Genomic DNA, 19,366 nt, shown 5'->3' with positions numbered 1-19,366 from the left:
TGCTAGGGTCAGAGCTTTGAATTCTATTATTTTCCTTACTGGTAGCCTGTGCAAGCTACGTAAATGGGGGGAGATATGGTGACGGAGTGGCACATTCCTGATCAGCCTTGCAGTCGAGTTGTGGATGATTTGCAGTTTTCTGATCAGATATCTAGGCCGAGGGACCAAAGTAAATTCTGTCTGTTTGTCAATGCATCCTGGTGCCATTGTTGTTCAGACTCTACGCAGCTGACACTCGCTTTGCCCTTAATAAGACAAGGTTGCTTCCACCAAGAATAGGTCCACATACAATTCAAATCTAGTGATCCTGGACCAAACTGCAACAGGCCTACAAACAGCGCTAAATAAATTACTCTGATAAATCTTACTCACTAAACTAGTTGCTAACCAATCTAAAACCAAAATATTGCTCACTAAAGGCAGTCCTCAAAAGCATAAACCAGGACCGTGAAATATCGACTAACCCCATGGCATATTATTTAGACCAAGCGAAAACGGACATGGAAATTGAGGACATCTGGACAAGCAAGACCTCCAAAATAATGCTAAACACAGCATTAAAATAGCAAGTATTACTACATTCAAATGACGCCGATTTTGTAGAGAACCTGCAATCTAAGAAAGCTCTCTTGTTACTCGATTCACATGGCACTGTAACCAAGAAAATTATTTGGAAGAATCCCTCAGTAAACGCTTTTGATAGAATGTATCCGCATGTGCTTTTTAGGTCTCGCCTATGCCGCACGCATGCGCGGCGAAGGAGGAGACCTCTTGAAATTGATTTGCTTTTTAGGCCAAAAATGTGCACGCATTCCATTGCTTTCAATGGCAACGCGTGCACGTTTGGCGATTCCCTTGCGGAAGCGAGCTTTGGCAACATCTGTTTGTAATTAACTTGCAAACAAATGGTGCCCCTGCTCGCTCCCACAAGGGAAACGCTGTGTGTGCTCCCACTGCATGCACGATTGTTTCACTTTCACGGCCGCGCTGGTGTTTCAGCGCTTGTTCCTGGCCTGTTATCATTCTCGTGCCCTCTTGTACCGTCATATACTTGTCAATATCTGAAATTGGGAAAAACAAATTATGAATGTATTTTCTCTATAGACTTATAGTCAAGTGGTGGTAATTTTAGGTGGTAGACAAATAAAATAAAGCTGTTGGGGTTTTAAAACAGGAGTCCTCCGCATTTGTGTTTACACCTAATCCTGTGACTGCCATATGCATCCTCTCACAGTGTTGCCGTCTCCCCTCCCTTTCTCTGCACTCACCTTGTCTTCGTTTGTACTTCCTGTCTCACCAGGGGTGTAACGCAAGCCAGGGGGGCACCCACACTATACCCCTAATGCAACGGGTTGGGGGTGGAGTCCCTCCAGAAGGCCGGCTATTCGTATTGAGGCTTTTTAGATGTGTTTTGTTTTTTAATTCCTGAGTTATTCAAGTCTCAGTGGTTCTTTACCACATTTGAAGTGGGTACTGTCATGTTGAGTTACACCGCTGTTTCCCGCATCTCACCTCGTCACTGGCTCCCTTCCCGTCGCTCCCCCTTACAGGGCTCCCCCGCTGCCTTCCTCTCTCCACCCACGTGAGGCTCTGCCGGGGATGCGCCTGTCAGATGTTGTTGGGCAGCACAATGAGGATATTGTGTTTTATCACTCACTGATCAGAACCCGGCAGGAGAACAAGAGGAGACATTGAATGTCTGGGAGAAAGACAGGGCTTTACACTTCGGGGGCAGCAGACTAGGCGCTGGGTGTGAGAGCAAGGCCGTCCTCACACCAGGCCCTTAGCAGCGCTGGCGCCAATATACGGCAGCACCAGCACCAAGCTCCTAAGCCAAGGAATTTCAACTGTAAACCCAGAGACGCCATCTCCAGGCCCAGCAGAGCCGATGTCACGCCGGACCCCGAGCCTCGCCTGAAACAAGTTATGCTCAGCATAGCCGACGTCACGCCAGACCCTGAGCCTCGTCTGAAGCAAATCAGGCAACAGCATCAGTAGAGGTCCCAGCTGTGTAAGCACTGGACCTAACACCAGGATGAGGCCTAACAGCCAGAGCTGTCGACTTTGGAACTGGGGAACCAGGTTCAGTCTCGGCGTCCGCTCAACTCCCTGTGATTCTGTGTAAATCACTTCATCTCCTTGTCCCTATAAAAAATGTGTGTGCCTTTGTGTAATGTAACTGGCAGTCACGTAAAGCCCTCCAGTACTGCTGATGTTTTGGGGAGGTTTCGTACCCGAAATGGACATCTGCTGTCAGGAACCGCCAAACAATTAGAGGGAAACATGCTCTCTTTAGGAGTTTCTAGCCAACTGTGTACACTGTAATATTGGCTTCTCTTTGGGTGACAGTGCGAAGGGAGCCGGTATCTGAGACTCAGGATGGCACCATGTGAGTTGGTACATCTCAAGATGCAATTCCCTTGGAATTATTTCCTAGCACCAATGTACTTTCCTAATGTCTAATTGTCTTTTCCCCTAGTAAAAATGTATTATTAATCTGAATGACGAATTGCACTTTATTTAATTTCTATTGTTGCGTTTTCAAGATGGAACACTGTGTTGCATGAAGCACCTTTCGCACTTGTACACTTTAATGTTATTTGTTGCTGCTATTGCTTACTATCTATTGTGTTTTGCTCAAACTTTTTGCAGTTCTGCACTTTAGTGTTATTTTCTGCTGCTATTGTTCACCTTTGATGGCAAAGGTTATTTTTTACGATCTAGATAATGTACTTTGTCTTCTTATCTGCCCTGCTCGGTAAAAAGAAGAAAAAAACAAGCCATAGCCAATAGGTCTCGCCTTTGGGCCCCTATAAGAGTTTAGTTATGCAGCAGAATATCCTTGGTGCAACAACATCAAGTGTTGATTGGCTAATGTATAAGGTCCCAAAGGCGAGACCTATTGGCTATGCCAATGCTTGTTACTCTTTGCAATTAGAGAATTTAGGCTAGGTTGGAATTTTATTTGGGTGACATTGTTTGCTGAAGACGTTGTAATTACAAAAAGGAGTGAGTACCCCAAGATAAAGGCTGTTAAAGCAAATCTTCATTTACAATGGGATAACAAGATGCATGGTGCATTAAAATGTTGACTTAACAAAAAAGATATAATTGTGCCAAATCGGGCAATCACATTTGTGCAAGCAGTTTTTTAGGTTTCGCCTGGCGAACAGCTGCGCAGCAGCGTTTCGTGCAGGCGAAAACTTTTGTTTACAAGTATGGGGCTTTGTCCCGCCTCTCTGTCCCATTGGCTAGCTCCATAAATGGAGGCTAGCCATTGGAACAGAGATGCGTCACTCATTCCCCGAGCAGATTCGTGGGCGTTCCGGCGATTTTTACTCATCCCGCCCATTTTCGTGCATCATTGCGGCGGTGGGCGGATGTTAATTATTTTTTTTTGTCTCGCCATGTTTTGGTCTTTTTTGAAGTGTCCTTTGCAGGAGTGGGCTGCGCGATTGAAGTGGCCAGGAAGTACTTTGTATTTGCGATCAGGTAAGCAGCATTTTGTTTATAATTTTCTTTTCACTTTGTACGTCTACCCCGTCTCATGTCGTCTCCCTGTTTGTTTTACGTCTTTGCGTGTCTCCCGGTCCCGTGTGGTCGTATCCTGCCCCCCTCCCGCTGTCCGTGTCTTTCAGGAGCTGCTTGGCTCCGCTCGCCTCCCCCCCCTTCCCTCTGCCCTCCTCCGTCGCGCTCTCCCCCCCCCCCCACCCCCCACCTCTCTCGTAGGCCCGGAAACAGTGGGCTTTGGAGTTCAAAGAAGGTATCATCCATCACCTAGTCTCAGCACATGCCGGGCTGCAGACAGCGCTAGAGGAAGGGTTCATAGCGCTTCTTAAAAATGTTAAAATACATAGGGAAGCTCGAATCACCTCCCTCAACCACCCTCTCGAAGCAGCGTAGCCATTAGCTGCCTGCCTTTGTGAGTCTGGACGGCTGCACCCCAGCCCCCTTTCCGGAAAAAATGCAGCGAGGGGGAGTGAGGCCCCCTGGGACGCGGCAGGACAAAGGGAGGCTTGTTGCAGGGCAGCTCCCGCTGCTGGGCCCGGGGCTCCGGCGCTTTGCTGTTTCCCCCGCGCTCGTTTGCCTTTTCCAGGGCAGAATTCCGGCATTTACCACAAGAAGGCTCTCTAATTAAGGCTGGCATCTTCATTAAGCAAGGAGCTTGCTGGCTGTTTAAATTGCAGCACCGTCCCTCCTCCCCACGTCTGTAGTTTTCTTATCGCCGCGGACGCCGTCACGTGCCGGGGCTGCCCAGCAGGAAATCATATACTCTTTAAACATTACTGGAGATGGAAGTGACTATTTAAAATGTTTATGACCACTTAAAGAAAATTCTATATTGAGAATTCACAACTGCAAAAAGTGTACAGCTTGATTTCGGAATGTTAACATCTGTATAATGTTTCTTAAACTGGTTAGATGGACGGTATCTGTTAAGACACACATCGGAGCCCTGTAGTGCATTGCCGTAGAAATCCGATCACGGAACCGCAAGACCCAGAACCACCACCGCCCAGAACTACACTTCCCAGAGGGCATAGCGAGGTGAACACACGCGGAGGGCGTCACCATAAAAACAACGAGGAAGCCAGCAGTCGGCGTCGGATATTCTGATTCGGAGACGCGAGTCCGCTTTGAAGAAGCTTCAAGGAAGGTGAGCTCTGTATTGCGAGTGAGAGTTGTGTAAGCATAGAACGCTATTGCTGGAAGGCGTAAAGACACAAACAAGACCCAGTGATTCAAGGGTGTTTGTGAATTCGTCCACTCGGTTGAACTTTGCCAGTCCCCGCTCGAGGGTTATCGAGCGCTTGGGACTCCGTCCCCTCAGAGACCTTGCCTGTCCCCGCTCGAGGGTTATCGAGCGCGTGGGACTCAGTACCCACACAGAACTCTGCCAATTCCCGCTCGAGGGTTATCGAGCGATAGGGATTCCATCCACTGTCGGAACGTTGCCAGTCCCCGCTCGAGGGTTAGCGAGCGCTTGGGACTCCGTCCCCTCAGAGACCTTGCCTGTCCCCGCTCGAGGGTTATCGAGCGCGTGGGACTCAGTACCCACACAGAACTCTGCCAATCCCCGCTCGAGGGTTATCGAGCGATAGGGATTCCGTCCACTGTCGGAACGTTGCCAGTCCCCGCTCGAGGGTTAGCGAGCGCATGGGACTCCGTCCCCTCCTAGAACATTGCCTGTCCCCGCTCGAGAGTTATCAAGCACGTGGGACTCATTGCCCTCCCTGAACCTTGCCAGTCCCCGCTCGATGGTATCGAGTGCTGTGGACTTCGTCCCTAACTTAACATTGCCAGTCCCCGCTCTAAGGTTATCGAGTGTGAGGAACAGCTTACAGCCGTATACTGGATATCCGTTCGTTTAGTGTTTGTTTGCCCTCCGTTGGAGAGTGTCGGGACCGACACGACTGCGGAGGACGAATTAAAGAGCACAAAGCTTCCTGCTCTTTACTCGAGTGGCATTGTCGGCCATTACTTAGCACGGTGTCCTCTGTTGGTGGATGCTAGGACTGGCATCCGTGCAGAGGACGGTTGGAACTACTACAGTTGCCCATACACTGTATATTATTGTATACTGTTTCATCTGGTAGTACCAAGCAGCAATAAAGAGCTGGTTTACTTCACAAGACAGGTCTCTTCTATATTCTTGAGGTACAGACCTGTGCGTTCAAGTGGGTGTTCGAGTTGCCCGATCCCGAGGAATCCAGGATTACAGTATCACACCCTGTTAAGTAAAGACGTTAATGGTGGTAAAGACATACATGTTGCCAGAGGTTATAATAATGGCAGATGGGTCTGCCAGCTGCATGTCGCGTGGTGTTTATTATGCGGGAACTACCTGCCTCCCTCAATGTGGAGTTTACCTGCAATAGGAACTGCCACTCGAATAGCGGCTTCTCAGGTGCACGGGTCTTCAACCCACCCTCCCCCGCTACCTCAAACCCCCCCCCCCCCCCCAGTTGGGATTCCATTAAAGGAGAAAAAAGTCCTTTCAGACCAGGGCATTCCGGGATCTGCAAATCTCCCCGCTGCTTTTCAGTTTTAATTAAGGTTGAGCAGCTCAGAGGCTAGTGCGCACCCTCCGGTTTAAGGCAGCGAGCACGGATTAAAGCAGGGATGCTCGAAGCCCGCAGAAGGTGCAGTTTGTAAAATACCCCTACCTGGTCGCTTGGCGTGTCAGTAAGAAAGAGCAGAAATACCACAAACGGTGACGTTGTGGGGGCAATTCATCGAATAACCTGTTAGTTGTGGGCCTGGGGGGGGGGGGGAGTTATTATGTGTGATTCAGGTTTTGTTGCAGTAACTGAAAGAATTATCTGTGTTTAGACAAAGGGCTGCCCGTTATATGTAATGACCAGAACACTGCAAGACAACTAGTTATTGTTAGAGAGTGCTTCAGCAATTACTTGGACTTACCGCTTTCACATCCCTTACGTTCCCAGGGCAAAGGCTCACAAACCCACACATTTGTTTTGGGAGGCGATTGCTGACATCTTTCTCTTCTTCTTGCAGTGTATCTACCTTTCATACACTATTGATAGTGACAGGCCATTTTGCTCACAGCGGCAGTGCATCGAGTTGAAGGTGTCTGCAGCACGTCACCCTTCAGATGTGTTAAGAATACACTATTGTCTCAGAATACAGACACTTTTGTATTTCCACGTAGACACCCAATGGGTAAATCCCTTGGACACATCTTGCCCAGGTTGTGGCAGTTTGGTTGTTGTAAAAGCTGATTAGTGCTGTGCCAATGATGTTGATTGCCGGGTTAGCTTCTCACTGTTACCTGTGACAATACCCCTGGCTCACAAAGAACATTGTGCATTTCTAGATTCCTCTGGTGCAAGTTACACATGTATTCGCTATATATTTCTGGTACCCACCTGATTTCTTTAAATTGGACCTATTTGCGAAGGTGTCCTGGGTACCTACGTTAAGATGTCTGAAGGCACGAAAGGTGTTTATTGACTGTGTGGAATATGCCACTGTCTGGCCGACCTGAAGAATGTGAATGGGCACATACAAACAGCACGTTTTCATAAGTAGTTGGGAATTAAGAGCAGCCTCGCAGGCATGTTACCCAGGGGCCTACTGCCATGGCAGGGGTCAGACCCCAGAAGCACTGGCACCCCTCGTGCAAGAGCCCCGACATGCCACCCTGAGAAGAAACAGAACTGCCCGATACGTTTTGGAGTATGCGTTCCCGTGTGTACAAAGAAATTACAGTCAAGTTTCCTTTAGTGTGTGAGTTATGCATTGTGTTGGTTTCCTTGTGCTGTTTTCTAGTTTAGAAGCATATGTCCTGCTTAAAAGCCACAACTGTCACGAGGAGGGCATGACAATGACTGTATGTGCCTTCCACGTATTTCGTTGTCTGTTATTTCGAAAAATACATTTTTTGGCCATTTGTCCAAGTTTGGTGGCGAGGCAATGTGTACTTTTGCTACTAGGAGTGTGTAAATATCCTTCAAAACACATGTGAATGTTTGTTTATCGAAGTAAAGAGCACGCTTTATTTTGGACAGATAACCAGTTCCATTCAATGACTGTAAAAATACACATTACCTCGTTTTTTAGGTTTGGCAATAACAGTTGTGTACTATGACTCCACTGACACCAACATTTGAGAACAAGCATTTACAATGCAACGGTTTCGCCTTTGGAAAAGTTAGAGCTATTGGCAATGTAAATGACAATGCCATTTATTTATGTTTTCAAAACCAACACATAAATACAAATTTTGTCATTTACAATGCCAATAGCTCAAACTTTTCCAAAGGCGAAACCGTTGCATTGTAAATGCTTGTTTAAATTCTCCCATCTGACCTCACCTAGTATCATTTTTATTCATCTAAACTATAATTGCGAAAATTAAGCAGCAGGGAGGTGGGGGGAATATATAGCAAGCAGATATAGAGGCCGATCCCCAAGGGTCCTTTTCAGGAGGACAAAGCAGCCTTGAGAGTCATGGGTCACCCTACGTGCCACTAGTGGAAGAGAACAGCGCACCAGGATAGCCACCCCTCTGGATCCCCGATTGAAGCCAGAGTGCCAGACTCTGCCATAATCATGTTGTGCCAGGAAGGTGCAGTGGTTGCCTACCAGGTGCGTCACCTGGAGCAGGAGTATGTGTATATTGTGACGCTGGGCATATCGCAAGACCGCTGCACACTTTAATTTTATCCAGAAGGCCATTAACATTCCAGGACATTATATGGAGTGGCACCGTCCCGGTATAATGGTCAAAAAGCGGGTAAGGGGCTGTAAGGCCGGCAAGGATGGCAGAGGCTGCCTGAGTGAGGCTGTGATATGAGGTAATGGATGTAATACCCTAGTGTTGGGCGATGTGCGCTTGCCTTGTTGCTGAAAAAGAATGCTGGTGCAATAAACAATGAGAACAAACATTACAAACAGGGTCAACCGCCCTCCCCCTCCCATCCCCCCCCCTATACTTCTGGAACGGAAACATCTGTCGCCCAACCAGTAGAAAACTAAGAGAGAACCAAACTAAAACGTTTGGGAACAGGGAATCGTGCCCCCCCCCCCCCCCCCCTCGTAGGAGGATGTTCATGTCTGTGTCCATCGAGAGATAAAGTTAGTAACCAGGTAAAATGCAGTCCCTGGGACGGAATCGGTGACAATCGAAAGAGACAGGTGGACTGAAGCCGAGCCTGCTAGAAGCGTCGGGCTGCAGGAGAGGTCCTTATCTGGTAGGTCCAGCAGCGATGAGTGAGGCAAGGCAGCCCCAGGATCGGAACGGCTGAGGAACCAGACCGCCGCCCGGCAGGGGAGGCTACGGCAAGCGTCTGCTGGCGAGAAGGGCCCAACAGAGAATCGGAACGGCCACGCCTCAGGCCCCTGTGCCTATTGGAGTGGTTGCGTTTCGGTTGGAGCGCAGGCATGTCTCACCGGGCACCTCCAGCACTGCTTGCAGGAGGCAGATTCGGGGCGCTGAGCCTGGGGGGTGTCCCTCCGTCACCCATGTCCATGCCTCTCCAGGGGTGTCAAAGAAGAGGGTTCTGTCCTGAAATACCACTCGCAAACGGGGGGAAGAGGAGTCTGTATTGTATGTTGAGAGAGAGCAGCTTCTGCTTGACTTCCGCAAATGAGCGGCGCTGGCTCTGGACCTCAAGGGTGTAATCAGGGAACACCATGATTGTCTGACCATCGTGCTTAAGTTATTGTTGCTTACGGGCCTCAGCCAGTATAGAGTCCTGGTCTTTGAAGTTGAGGACCCGGCGGTGGTCTTAGAGCAAGCGAGTGATGCGCCCTTTCGATCGCAAACCATGGGGAGAGGGAGCCCTCGGGCATTAATGAGCGCAGCCAGTGCTCCACAAAGTCCAACGCTCGACCATTCTCCACCCCCTCCGAAAATCCGACCAGTCGAAGGTTATTTCGACAGGGACCTGTTTTTGGCATCTTGAGCCCGCCGATGCAGCTCCTGGGTGTGAGACTGGAGGCGGGCAACCTGGGCCTTAAGCTGCTGAACGTCATCCTCCACGGTGGATATGCGAGATTCAGCTTCTTTAATCCGGGTTGTGGCGTTGCGGAGATCCTTCCGGATAAGTCACGTCAACCTGGACTTCCCCAATCTTACTCTCCACCGAAGATTGAGAGGCTTGGATAGCCTGGAGGATGGTGGACAAGTCCGCATCGGCCGGGCCTCTTTTCTGTAGACCCTCCCGCCGCGCTGGGGTCCGTAGTAGTGAATCGGTCAATTTTGGTTTGGGTGGCGGAAGTTTTTGATGCTCTGTCCCTACCCATGGCTGCCGTCCAGCAGGGAGAAAGATTGAGCCCAGCCCCTGGGCGCTCAGGTGGGAAGAAGGGGGGAATGAAGGAGGTGGCTGTGGAGGGAAGGGGGTCGGAGGGCCCGGCTGTTCCACACCTCGCCACCCGACTGACGGCTAACGTCCTCACTTCAGCAGACCCTTTTGCGTCTGCGGGTGAGAGTCTCAAGTGTGCAGGATGGCAATGGAGCGCCAAAGTTGGGACTAGGGCGCCAAGGCCGGCGCGGACAAGTAACCGAATGCAGCCCCAGGGTGTTGAGATGGTGGGTAAGCCGGGGGCCAGGGGAGGGGAGTAGGAAAAAGAACAAAAGGACTACTCGCAACCCGCCACCCGATGCTATGACCAAAACCTTTCAGAGTGGTTCTGGTTGACCCCCCTCGCCTGGCTCGTAGCTGCCCTCAAGAGGCTAAGTAATCGTGTAGGGGGGTCACCGCTGCCCGAAACAGCAGCTGAGGCACCTTCTGCACCCCACCAGTGTGCGAGGGGGGATCGCCATGCACCGGGACCGCCTCACTCCCCAGCCTTCAGTCCACGACCACCTAGCCAGCCAAGCAGTGCGTGGGCAGCCCTGTATTTACAGGACCTCAGATCGTACCGTGGGTGGGGGCCTGCCTGGAGACGGGCCCCGCCGCCGATCGACAGCCGAAACCCCCACCACCTAGGCCCAGGGACAAGCGCAGTAGTAGACCGGCTCCAGCAGACACCCCCGCTCCTCACCTCCACAGCAGTCCTCCACCAGGTTCCCAGGCCACTCTCTGCGTGCAGGCCCCTCGCAGGATGGGGGCCTACAACCGGTGCGGTCCTCCGTTTCTCTGGCCCGAGCTCTCTTGCATTGGGCAGGTGGAGTCCAAGGAATCGCACGCTTCGCAGCACCGGCTGGTGCTCGAGAGCGGCTCCTCAGTGGAAGTAGATGTTACCACTAATCCGGTGTCAGGTTATCGTGTGCTAGAACCAAATATTGAGCTACACTGTAAACCAAAATACATGAATTTTATATTAATAACAACAAGAAGGACATGTTAGGGGAGGCTATTTGCATAAGTTAAAGACTTGAAAGGGATCTAAACCATAGTTCCCACATTGCTCTGTTAGAGATTGTGGAGGCAAAGGATGCGGCACTGCCAGGAGTATAAAATACAAGATGTCTTTAAGTAGTAGATCACACCTCCGTTGTCATGAAAATTTGAGTTTATGCTATTTATACTTAACAATAAGATCAAGTGATAGCACAGTGCTCAGCTTGCCATGTGTCGAACAAAGTGGCATCAAAAAATTGTAAAAAAGTACTTATAATTACCAAAGTTTCCACCCTGTATAACAAAGTTTACTCACTGGGGTCACCATCAGGACAGATGGTCAAAGAAATTGGAAGTAGGTAACGCTGTAATAAAGAATAAAACAAATGGCTTGGATCAAGGAGAAGGACCCATCTGGGTGGTGAGTGCCATATAGACAGTCTTGAACCTAAAAAAAGGCCTTTCTTATGGATACTTCTGAAAGCAGATTCCTCACCTTTTAAATTCCTCCAGGCACCAGACTAGTTTCAAAAACCTTTTAGCAATTACTGTTGTGCATGATGGGTGGCACCATTGGGCTGTGCTACAGGTTTATCACTCCTCCAGATGTAATGGTGTGGAGCTGTTTATAGCCACCAAACTTGGTGCACTTATGTCTGTTCTTTTTTTCTGCACCCTTCGATGTGAATCTGGAGCTCTGCTCCCAAATTTTTGTTAATTATTCACAACTTTCAAAAAGATTTTTCAGTACCAGTGTACTAGTGGCATGTTTGCCCTAAATAATAGAGGCTTTAAGCTCTGTGCACCTGCAGGAAACCGTTGTTTGTTGTGGACCCTTTGGTGTCTCGGATTCAAGCATGCATCCTGATAAATCCAAACTCCATGAGGGATAAGAAGGTATAATTGTATATGGCCAAAGAACTTCGGGCAGACGGCAGTCCCTGAACATAGGTGCTGGGCGGGGAGTCACGAGCGTAGAAAGGACGCCGCGTGAATATTTCCCACGCCGCTCTGACCCAGGAAGTCAAAGTTTTTCCTCGAACCTGTATCTTTGGCTACTGTAATCCACAGTGTGCCGGCACGGGTAATATCGGTGAGTAACTACCTTTTCACTATACTATTTTTATATTTTTCACATTAAGTGCCTCACGGGAGGGTGTACCTTAGCGCGTACATACCACCGGAGTGCCATTTAGGTGTGGTCCTGACGAATGCTGTGCGATCCCGCTTTTTGACAGCAGAAACATGTTGACCAGATATTGTAACTAAGGACACAGATCTCCTAATAAAGAACCCTTGGTTGTCTAACTTTCACGCTTTTAACCCTAATACGGGTTGACCCGCATTAAATATTTTGTTTGGGTTCCAACCTTGTATTTTTTAACCTTGCACTCACATATTTTGCACATTCTTTTGAGTTGAATCACTATTACACTCACCATCAACCCGCTCCGCTGTAACTCAGGCGTTGTAGCACGCTGGGGCGGCATTCGGCCACCCCAGCGGGGACCTGATGATGAAGCATGTCACCAACTAGTGGTGAGTGAGGGTCCTTCTAACCAAGAGGTTACTTGCCTTACCTTGTTGGATTCAGTCATTCTTGTCCACAGGGTGGTTGCCTCCTGATTGTTAGGATTGGACATGCTAAATCCCAGCTTTGCCTGAACCAGGTAGGGGTCCTGGAATAACCTGTCACTTTGATTTTGTTTTTTCACGTATGTTACGTTTCACATAAGCACTCCTTAGTTGTTTCTGACAAAGAACAAATGAGACAGACTATGCTCTTAATTGCTGGCCCATTGTGAGAAAGTGCCCTCTTTCTTGCATTGTATGCCCCCACTTATTGCTGATGTTCTTTGGCTTAGTGTGCCCTTGGCTCCTGCTAATCAGGTACCCAGGGCCTATGTTCCTTCCCTAAAACTGCATTGAAGCCTAAACTCAATTGGCATCTCTGGCCACATGTCAGCCCCTGGTAAATGGAACCATAGGTACCCAGGGCACTGTGACCAGAGAAGGCTTCTAAGGGCTGCAGCACTTATTGTGCCACCCTTAGAGGCCCTGTACCCTGACACTCACTCACTGCCTTTGCAGGCTGCGTGTCTTGGTGTAGAACCAAGTGAAGAGTCGACGTGGCACACATCCCTGTGTGCCATGCCCACAAACCGCTGCCCTGGCATACATCATGCACCCCTCTAGCTGGGTGCCCTATGCCAGTGCTGAGGATACAGGTGCATGAGCCCTGTACCCTTACAGTACCCAGGCCCATTCCTGGGCACTAAGTGCAGTGCTGCCATTAAGAGTATATGGTGCTGGGAGTTAATCATCACGAACTCCACAGCACCATAATGGCTACACTGAAGACTGGGAAGTTTGGTATCAAACTTCTCAGCACATTAAACCCACACTGATGCCAGTGTGGGATTTAATATAAAATGCACCACAGAAGGCATCTTAGACCCCCTGAAACTCGACCAGCCTCTAGCGACCTGACTGAGTGGCTGCCTAGGCTGCCACCACCAGACATGTTTCTGGACCCCTGGGTTGAAAGCTTGCTGCTCTCGGGGGCCTGAAAGAATGCACATCCTGGGACCAGGTTCCAAGCCTCCTCCCCCAGGATGGGCTGGGTTCACAAAGGAGAGGCTTCAAAGGCATGTCGCCTTTGTGAGCCTCTCCAGACCTTTTTGCTGCTTTCAGCAACTGGTCCCCAATGGTTCTACCTCCCACTTTGGGCAAGAGGACCGGCGGAAAAAACAAGTGAGAAAGAGAGGTGTGCCCACCTCTGCCAACTCCACCCCTAAGGTGGGGAGGTGAGGTGACACGCAACCTTGAGTCCCCGCCATCTTGAGGATGGGGGGACCCAGCCAACCAGGGACAGGCTCCTGCCCCCCTCCCACTGGAGAGTGGCAGAATAGGGGGGGTACCCACCCCAGGGAGGGACCCATTGGTCCCTGCCCTTTACCTACATGTAACTCCCCTAATTTTAGTATTTAGGGGCACCCTGAACCTTCCTTCCTCAGATCCAGCAACCACAAGAAAAAGAAGAGAAGAAGAAGGACGAGAAGCCGTGCAGAGCTAACAAGAGGACGACGCCCATTGACTTGGCCCCAGCCCCACAGGCCTGTCTCCCCATGAACCTGCTCCTGCACAACCCCGGCTTATTCACTTTCCATGCTACAAACAACAGGGTTGAACCCAAAAGAGTCACTGGGACCTGGGTGATTAATGTTATGGACAGAGGGGTCTCGGACTTGAGAGAGTAATTTATATACAATATAGAAATTTAGATAGACAATTGAAAAAGGGAAACAAATGAGGTTACGATGTTTTAATTCACAAAGCACCTATATCAACCATTTCATGGTTACACAGTTTCTGAAAAATTATTTTTGCTTCATCAAAGTACTAGTGCCCACATAGGAAAAGGAAGGGAAATGCTGTGAAGGAATTAAGTGAACAAGAGTGAAATACAAAAAAGTACTCAATTTTTACACCATTGGTCAGTAATCGTATATACATTCTAAATTGGTCTCCCTAATTCGGAGCCACATAAGAAATTAATTTGTCACTGTTTTATTACAAAAAACAATATCTCCTCATTAGGCTGTATGAATCCTGAATGACCATAGGAGTAAGAACATAGGGATAGTCTACGTTTCGACCCTATGAAGGTGTAGGGTAGTTCGCCCTTACAAAACGGGTCTTCATCAGGACAGGGGGGCGGTGGGGAAAGATAGCAAAGGTCCAAGGGTTTCAAGGCTTTGGACAACACTTGATTAAGTATGATTAGTTGGTGGGCGGAGGCACACTCGAAGCTCTGGACCTCTTGGGCTTCAGGTTAGAAGGACAGGTTAGAAAAGTTGTGAGTGTGGTCTCCACATAGGAATAATTCAATTAGCCAGGATTAATATCCGTTTTTTTCGGCTCGTAGTATGGAGGACAGAGACATTTCTGTTTGCAGAAAAAGTTTCTTTATTTTAATTCACACAGCAAAGACAGCCGACACGTGTTTCGCCCCCTCTTGGCGATTTGCGCCGGATCTTTCTCAAGGCTAAATAGGATAAGCCTCTTAGAAATTCCAATTCAAGGTGAGTACAGTGTCCAATATATAAAAATATAAATCTTCAGTAGTAAAATATTTCTTATTTGGGCTGATGCCCCCGTTCCTATAGTCCTCCCGGCATGGTCGTTCCTAGGTCATTGCCTCCCGTGACAGGGGGGCGGTGGGCAAGCCTCCTAGAGTAAGAAACAATGAGGAAAAACTCAGAAAGGGTAATAAAATCCCAATTTACCTAAGCGGGGTTACCGCTTGGTCAAAACATTGGGAATACACTGTTAGAAGGACTACCATGATCATTGACGTATTGACCTTCGAAAAGGAGGACCGATAGGATAGCCATCCGGTCGGGTCAAAATCGCCTCGATAAATATCTGAATGCGAAAAGGACCGTAATTAGGACAGATATTGCCGAATGAGCAGCAAGTTTACTACATAACAGATGATTTGATAAGACGTAATTTTATGTAAGATTTACCTCAGGGCCCGGGTTGGTCAATATCTACAGATCGTATCTAAGGAAAACAAACAAAAGACGCGACCTCATGAATGCCTGATCTAGAGGGAATCTGGATCGTGTTTAGTACTACTTGGTTCCTGCACTATTCACAATGTGGGCTTACCTTGTCCAACAAATTATTTCTGCATAAGCGAGGTCTCGAGGCAGTCAATGGAAGCGGTTCTCATAACCAGGAAGAATGACCCGGGGGCGTGGTTACGTATATATTGGGAGATGCTGACACTGAAAAGGGGCTACCCTCGCAGTTGCCGGGAACCGAGGACGCTAAAAGGTTCCTTGGACATCAGCAAATGGATGAAATGGATAAACCATGATTGAATGGCCAAAAAACGACATTACTAGTGATTGGGTGGATTCTCGTTCAAAGGAGGCAGTAAAAAGACAAATAAGTTAGAGAAATTACACAGTCTGTTATTTTCAGCGAAACACACATAAACATTCTTGGTGTACCTAACAGGCACGTTGGTATAACCAAAATGACCAGCATTGGGGTTACTCGTACTTAACCATCATGTTAATTAGATCGCATATGTGCATGTACCTACCGTACAAGGTGGTAAGATGCACACCTCATTATCATTAGCGTGACTCATTTAGCAGATAGAAAAAAGATACAGAATTTTTGAACATGGTCAAGGGAATGTTTATAAAGATGTTTAAAAGATTGGTGCATCAAAGATAGTCAAAGAGATGTATCAAAGGACAGCTAGTTGTGCAAAACTGCTCTCAGACTCATTCAGGCCATTCTGTACCGAATCAAAAAATTGTATCCATTTCAGTTCTCGGACATTGAGAATAGGGGCGATGTTACCTCCTCTGGGACCAAGTTTCACTTGTTCAAGTACGATCCACCTTAGAGTATCCGAAAGGGGGTTCTCTTTCATACAATGTTCAACTATTGGTGCACCAGCCACTTTACACCTGACACGGCTGCAATGTTGTAGGAAACGCATTTTGATGCGTTGTTGTGTCTGACCAACGTAAATCAGGTCACAAGGACAGATTATGCAGTAGATTACATCTGCAGTGTTACAGTTGGTGTGAGTTTTCAATTTTATGCGGTGATGTTTGAAAGTTAATTCCTTGGTTTGGATGGCGGACGGGCACGCTTTACAACTTCCACACTTAAAATGACCCAGAATGGGAGGAAGATTCCAGAGTGAAGTGATAGTAGATGTCGATGTACCATCCAAAAGTGAGCACACCACATGGTCACGTATGTTCTTGGCCTTCTTGAAGGAATGCAAGGGTGGGCAATCACACCGCACATCTTCCGATATCATTGTCCAATGTTTATTCACAGCTTTTTTAATCTCATTACTCTTAGTTGAAAAGGTAGTTACGCATATTAGACGTTGGTCTTCATTATTGGTGCGTTCATGAGGTTGAAGTAATGTCTCTCGGGATTGTACCACGCTCTCTTGCGAGCCTTCTTGGTCAGACGTTTGGGGTATCCACGTTCAAAGAGGCGGTCCATCAGGTTCTCTGACTGTTCCATGTAATCCTCCTTCTTACTGCAATTTCGTCTAATTCTTAAAAATTGTCCGAAGGGCAAATTGTCCCTAAGGCTCCTCGGATGGTGGCTAGAGTACTGAAGTAGTGAGTTACATTCTGCAGGTTTTCTAAAGAGGGTCATATACAGGACCCCGTCTTCAGCAATTATTGAAAGATCTAGAAAGTCAATTTTGGTTTTATCAAATTGGATAGTGAATTGGATATCCTGGGATTTATTATTGAGCCAGGTGAAGAAATTTGTAATTTCAATATCTGTGCCGGCCCAGACAAGGAGGATATCGTCAATGTACCGCATCCATAGTAGTATGTTTGACCTGAATGGATTTGAATCATTAAGAATGAAGGTGGTTTCAAACGTGGACATAAAAATTATGGCAGTCTGGGGCATAGGCAGCCCCCATTGCAACTCCCTTTGTCTGTAGGTAAAAACAATTCTGGAATATGAAAAAATTCCGCATCATCGCGATTTTCAACAGCAGGATGATGAATGCAGTAGGAACACGTACCGGTGCTTCTCGTCTGTCCAATGCCACCACTAGTGCTTCTTCCTAGGGGATGCTAGTGTAGAGTGACACAATATCGCAAGTGGCCAGGAGTTCTTCATTGGAATCAAATGGACGTCCGTCCATTATATTTATTGTATGCGTGGTATCCCGCAGATATGTTTCAGTTTGTTCAGCCAGTGGCTTCAGGAAAAAATCAATATATCGGCATAGGGGTTCCAATATTGAGCCACAACCTGACACAATAGGTCGCCCAGGGGCCTTCACTTTCCAAGCTGTTTCTCCCGTGAACACCGCACATGTTTGAACTGCAGCTTCTGGGTCCAGCCAGGAATCGCGAATCCAGCCCACTCTAGACCCGCCAAACCCGGCCCGAGGTAGAGTGGAAAAATACTACGAGGAGGTCCCCCCGGCGATCCTGACCCGAGATCCGGTGACCCCCTCACTTGCCTCAAGTTTCCAGACGACGCCTACAACCTCAATCCAGAGGATCACCCTACCGCGACCAGAGCGGGTAAGAAAATCCGTCGTCCCAAGGCACCCCTGCAACCGACGCCCACAGCCTTGTGTGCCCAACCCAGCGGTGACTAACCAACCCTCAACATCCCGATTTACCCCTCGAAGTGGTGGTCACTCCTGGAAGATCCTCGTCCCCGAGCCTGCAGTGTTTCTTTGTCCCAGAGAATCTCCATTGAACTCAACAGGGCACCCGACCTCAAAACAGCACCCTGCACCCCGCCTCCCTAGTGCCACTGAGGGTGCCTCTTTTGTGCTAACTTGGTCCCCAACTTGCCCTGAGCTTAACCCTAGGAACTTTGCTCCCACAACCCTATGGCTTGCTTGCCAGCAGCCACCAACCTGAGTCCCCCTATCCTCCATAGGATAACATTGGGCCTCAACACTCTGTACCCAGCCGCGGGAGTGCCACTGAGGGTGCAACAACAAATCGCTCGGGGTCACCTTAGACAAGCACCTGAATATGAAGTCTCATATCAGCAAAGTATGTAAGGGTGCAAACCACTTGTTGAGAACCCTCAGAAATATCAAACCTTTCCTGACTCTAAGTGATTTCAAGCAGGTGGTCCAAGCACTTGTTTTGCCAAGGTTAGACTATGGCAGTGCTACTCTCTGTCGCCTACCCAAATATGCCTTGGTCCTACTCAGGGCATCACTGAACACCGCTGCTAGATTGGTTACAGGCTCCAAAAGAAATGAGCATATATCCCCAGTCCTTAAATCTCTCAACTGGCTACCCTTTGAAGCCCGAATTCAGCTTAAGATTGCAGTCCTGGCACACAAAGCCCTTCACCTCAATACTCCAACGTACCTGGCGCAAAAACTTGAACTATCTTGTGGTGAGAGGGCATCAAGAAGCACCTGTACATTCCTCTTGAAACCTCTCATCCTTAACTAAAAGAGAACTTGTCACCAAGCCTTCTCCAGGGCTGCCCCAAAAATATGGAACTCTCTGCCACCTGATGTACGCAGCCTCTCCTCGACGATGGCGTTCAAATTGGAAGCCAAAAGATTCCTGATGAGCAAATTCTTTCCGTAAGGGGAGGAGGTACATCCAACTCCTCTGACTTTGTTCTTTTCACCTTGGTGCCTCCAGCTACTATGGATCATCTCCTCTGTTGTTTTTTTTCTCCACATGTGGACACTTGTTTACTGTACTATCTTCCTTTTTTTTTTGCTGCTGCAGCTTCCCAATTGACGTTGATGTTTATACTACCCCCCTTGTTCTTTCCTTCTGCCTACTGTAAAGCACTCTGATATCCTTCAGGATCTTGTTCGCGCTATATAAAACTTTATAAATAATAATATTGAATGTTTAACTGTTTTATACATTTTTCAGTAGATATTTAAATTGGTTTCAATTAAACGTCTGCAATAAAATAAAAGAATCACTTTAACACTAGGGAGTGCTTCAGATCAAGAAATAGATGAATTGCCAAAGCGGGTT

General features: G+C 48.2%; 1 protein-coding gene across 1 annotated transcript in view; it reads right to left on the bottom strand.

Moving 5' to 3' along the window:
- The window catches only part of FCSK (fucose kinase), a 1,017,185-nt gene that overhangs the window by 310,456 nt on the left and 687,363 nt on the right, over window positions 1–19,366 (bottom strand). The gene's annotated exons all lie outside the window — the stretch shown is intronic.

This window comes from Lissotriton vulgaris, chromosome 12, assembly GCF_964263255.1.
Source record: "Lissotriton vulgaris chromosome 12, aLisVul1.2, whole genome shotgun sequence".
NCBI lineage: Eukaryota > Metazoa > Chordata > Amphibia > Caudata > Salamandridae > Lissotriton > Lissotriton vulgaris.
This window is presented reverse-complemented; position numbering and strand designations above follow the sequence as displayed.